Here is a 5,611-nt window from a genome sequence, read left to right as displayed (position 1 = left end):
AAACCGCCCGGAAAATGTATACCTACCTACGTTGGTATCGTAAATAAATGAGAAAATTCAAACGATTCGCGGATTTAAATTTTTATATACCATTTAGTTTATTTATTTATTTTATTTTTATTCCATTATTATTAATACTATTATTATAATTATTATTACTATTATTACTATTATAAAATACAAAAATACGAAGTTGAAGTTGTCTCAAGTTGATTAAAATATCATTATTCACTCGACGGGACTTAAGAATTTTAAAAAGACGTCCAGTAAACAACTTATTTGTTTTATTACGAGACGCACATTTCACAAACAATTTTCGGTTGATATATATTTTTTTTTCTTTAGTTTATTTAGTAATTTCTTGTAAATATCTAAATAATGAGAGCTGAGTAGAGAATTCGAGTCACGACTACTCTGAAAATTATATGACCGAAAACCCATCGTAGTCATCAAGACTTTATTATGTTAAACACTTAAATATTTGTACCAAAGTTAAATGTATAAATTATATTTATTTATTTTTAATCGGAGTTCTTAGTACTAAGTGCATAATCAATAGCAATTATTTGTTATAATTATTATAATTGGATTCCTATACAAAATGGTTTAATGACAAAATTATCTTTGTCGGGTTTATTAGAGTACCTACAACAATAGTCATAAGATCAACGATGAACAAATAAAATAAAATTATTGACACAAAATAAATGAGCACACGTATTATAATATTTTACATCGTGATATTATATTATGATTACGTTTTTGTAATTCAATACCCTACTGTTTGACACCAATTTTATCGGAATATTATTTCATGATACAAAAGAGCAAACAAACAAAAAAAAAAAAGAAATTAAAAAATATAAAATCGTTTTTCAGTTCGTGTGCCTTCTCGGAAAGTGCTTCGAACTTTGTTATATCTCGTTTATGTTGCTACTATACAGCATATATATCATTCATATAATATGCATGCCATTGTACGTTACTTCGACGTAATGAAAAACCGCGTTTCCCTTTATTTTGGTCGACACCTGTTTTTAGTACTTATGTGCATTTTGAAATTATACAACTCTTCGGTTCACGTTTCGTGGTTTTTTTTTTCAAAGTAAATAATTTCTATTGTCAAAACTATAAGCTTGAAAGTATTGTTTATTTCAATAACTCAAAACGTGTTGCGAGTGTTATGTTTCAAAATGGTTTAATTTTTTTTTTTGCATGTTATAAGTATCGGTGTGTGTTAACCGACTAAACTTTTGTTGTCGTGCTATACGATTTCAAAAAATATTTTCTCTCAGGTATCTTTTATAAAAACAATAGTGCTCTTAACATAAATTTTGGTTTATTTCTTTTGCTAAACATACAACCGTTCAAATTCTTAAGTTAAGTTAATCGATAAACGATTTAATAATAATTAAAATACATTTTTAAACATTATTCGGGCTGAATGGAAAATAAAACAATTCTATTATATAATTAATTATGTTTATGTATCACGTTGAACTCAACATCAGTAAACTAGTCAAACACTAAATATCTGAAGAGTGATGGGCAAACACATTGGACATTGCAATTCTGCCTACTCATTGAATGATGACCAACCATACACACTTTATACCTCTACATTTTGTTTTTTAATTTTTTTTAAATTAATAATTATCGAGATTTACGTCAAGAAACACGACATTTTTATTTTTACTATAAACTAATATTATATTTGTATTATAAAGAATGATCGGAATTCAAAAAGTTCATTGTACAATATTTTTAAATGTTGTTTCATTAATGTACCTATTTTTCCGACACGCTGATACGCTGCCAAACATAGTTATCGCGTTGACATGAAAAATTAATATTTTTTTAATGAATTTGTAGACCGTGTGTTTTGTAATTTTATTTATCAATATACTCTTGCAAAATATAGTGATGAATCATAATACATAAGCATTATTTAGTATTCAAACATAGTATATAATATGGAATGTCTTATTTAACAATAACATTATTACCGTGGTATAGTATTTATTAACTAAGTTTGTAATCAATTTATTCAGTAATAATTTTAAATATTAATTTCTGAATTACAATAAAATAACCGAAAAATAGCGTGTTGTAGTCTAATTAATTATTATATTCTGCTTTTTTAGATTCTAGTGAATGTATAAATTTTAAAACGACGTGTTTTTTCTGTGTACATAAATTACAGCACAGAAAATATTTAGATTTCCTTTGAAGACGGTCTCTGGTAAAAAATTAGACTTAGTTGGCACTTTAAAAGTTAAAAAAAAAAATGTTCAGTATTTTTAATAATTATCGGGAAAAAGAAAAAACAAATTAAGTTAAAACGGAAACTTTTATACAAAACCAGTCTTTAACAAAATTAATATTTTTGTGATTGTGTAAATCCAAGACGAATAGCTGTAAATACATTTCACCAAATCGTTACAACATATTATCAATACATGATAATATTATTATTTATTATATTCAAAATATTTGACTTTTAGATTCTAAACGGAGTGATGAATGTATTGATTTTACAATGATGTGATGTATGTTTGTTTGTGTGTCTGTGTATAGCATAACTTGTGGAAATAATGCTTCAATTTCAAACTTAGGGGGGGGGGGGTTCAGATGGCAAGTTACATTATAGAGGTCAAAAGTGAAAATTTTTCAGTAGATTTCAAAAAAAATCGGGTAGGTAAATTTTTGTAATTATGAATACAAAAACTTAATACAAAATTTCTTTATTCATTTTTATTTTTTACTATACTCATATATATATTTAATAAGTACTTTATACTAACATTTTAATATAAAATGAAAATATAGTAAATATTTTCATAAGAAGTTCAATTTTTATAGCTATAACTTAAAAGTGCTACACAAAATATACCTTCAGTGATCTATGTTCTGTAAAGTAGATTGGTTATATATTTTTTCGGTCTATTTAACACTTGGTGAATAAATTTACCAACTTATAAACTTAAAAAAAAATAACTCTTTTCACTATATTTAACTATTTAAGATATATTTTTTAATCTAAAATTTATGAGTTAATAGTTTTTTTTAAATTATTATAATTATATATACACGTGTCACTGTAAGTCATTATACATATGTGCTATGTTACAATCAATACAAGTCTACTAGGAATTCGAAGTTCACTTATTTTTAAGACAAAAAGTAAATAATATGCTTAATATTTAACATACACTAAGGCTATTAAATCATAAACAGTTTTATTTTTAGGTCAATTTTGTCGTTCGGCATGTTCTGAAAATTCACATTTCAATAATAAAATTTATCAAATCCGTCTTAAATAAAATTATTATGAAAACTTTTAACATCAACTATAAAATTATTCATTTCGTTTTATTGAATTTCTTAACTTCAAATGATTTAATTTACAGTGGTAAATTAAAACAGTTATATTTTATTTTTATTATTTTCCCTATTATTGGTTACTTAAGTTTATATTACAGTGGACGTCGCTTATAAGACTCACGGATATTAGATTCAGTAGCTTATTACACTCAAAACTGTCTGGAACGTTTCGGATATATCCAAATACATTACCTGTAAAAAATTCAGTTATAAGACTCACCACTTCGGTTATAAGACTCCAATTCCAACAAATCTTGTGTTTTACTAAAAATTTGTGAAATAAACACTGAATGTTAAAAAGCAACACACTATTAATATGCTATGAAAGTATAAATATAAATTATTTATATTTATATTTAGGTTCAATAAATTGGTTTAACTTACTAAGTAGTAATAATGATATTGATGATAATAGATATTGTTTAGTTGTTATGTTATCTGTTAATAAATATGTTTCATAAGTATTAAAATATAGTTCATCATATTATATCACTTGGCTAATTTTTTATCCAAAAGACAAGTCATTTTGAAATATAATAATTTTCTTTAAATTTCCATTCAAGTTTTCTCTGGAGTTACTCAAGATCATATTTCTTTTTTATTATTCATTAATATTATTTCTTATTTATACATAGGTAATTATGACGCTAAAATGTTCAAAATATTAATTAATCGACAAATGAATCTTAAGAATTATAATCAGACTTGAATAACTTATGCATTATGATCTTTTGATAATAGCTTGGAAGTTAATTTAAACAAATGCTTTGAGATTAAATTTTGATATAAAAAATTAATTCTATTTAAAAATATAACTTCAATAATAATTATGATATGCAACGCATGTATCGTTAGTTCCATGATTTATGTACCTATCTTTTTTTATACTAAATTAAAATAAAATTAATACGCATTATTAAAATCAAAGCATCCTCAACATTAGAGTTTTTTTTAAACATTGTTATACAGAATTTAAAACTGCTTGTAATAAAAAAATGTTTATTACTTTTAAGTTTGATCCCATTTTTTTTTTTATTACTAGTTATAGAAAATATTGTAGCCCTCTATAAGAAACACTTAATTTTAAAATCGTTCAGAAAAAACTACTATGATAATATTTTATTTTTCTTACAAGCTTACATTCTAATTATTTATTATAGAATAGTCAATCGGCATAGTGTACAGTTGATTGATTAATATACAATATATTACATAATTCTACATACATTGTGTATGATTTGTTTATTTGTAATAAACAAATCACTAGTTAATATTATATAAAGAATAAATAAAAACACTATAAAAAAATAAATAAAAAATAACAATAGGTAATAAAAGTAATTAAGAAAGTAGGTACCTACGATTTTAATGTTTAAACATAAATAAAATAGATTAAAACTAATATATATTATATGTATTTTCAGCTAAATGTGTTTTAAATAAATATTTAAATCATTGATAGATAGAGTGAAAAAATAAACCAAGTTTCTTAAATTTATTCAGTCAACCCGTCAACAAATAAACTAATATTTCTACTAACTCTACTAATTAGATATATTGTAAAATTAATGATATTAAACAAATACGTGATTTTATTTAATTTTAGCAATGTATGTATAGTGTTTATTATTATATTATTTATAATACTTTGTTATATTGTATAAACATTTATTTTATATCCACATAATATAACTATGTACACATTTTATTCCTATACTTTATACACACATTCATTAATTTATATTGTACTTACCTACAATATTGTTATATTTTTACACAGTATTTGCAAATGGAGTATCTTTTCTTTTTAAAATAAATAAATATATATATATAGGTATACAAACATATTTACGTATATGTTCACTTTTATACGGGCAAAACTAGATAACCTTGTAGTTCTCACACAAAGTGTAAATTGAATTCTTCTCCAATACATAATATTTCTATATGCTTACACCCGTTGAACACGCTTTGCACAAATACGACGAGACTTAAATAATTCAGAAAATACTTGATATTTCATTTCCAGAAATATAGTGGAAGCCGAAGACTTGTAAAGTATTCGATTAAAATATGTATATTAAAATAAAAATGTTGAGTAGGTACCTACCTAATTTATTTTTTGTATATAAAAATATTTCTTGTGAATATGAAAATGTTTGTATACAATTAGTGTAAAAGTTTAAAAAAAACACTCAAGAAAAAAATAATATCATGAATGATTATA

This window comes from Aphis gossypii, chromosome 1 (assembly GCF_020184175.1).
Source record: "Aphis gossypii isolate Hap1 chromosome 1, ASM2018417v2, whole genome shotgun sequence".
NCBI classification, from domain to species: domain Eukaryota; kingdom Metazoa; phylum Arthropoda; class Insecta; order Hemiptera; family Aphididae; genus Aphis; species Aphis gossypii.
This window is presented reverse-complemented; position numbering follows the sequence as displayed.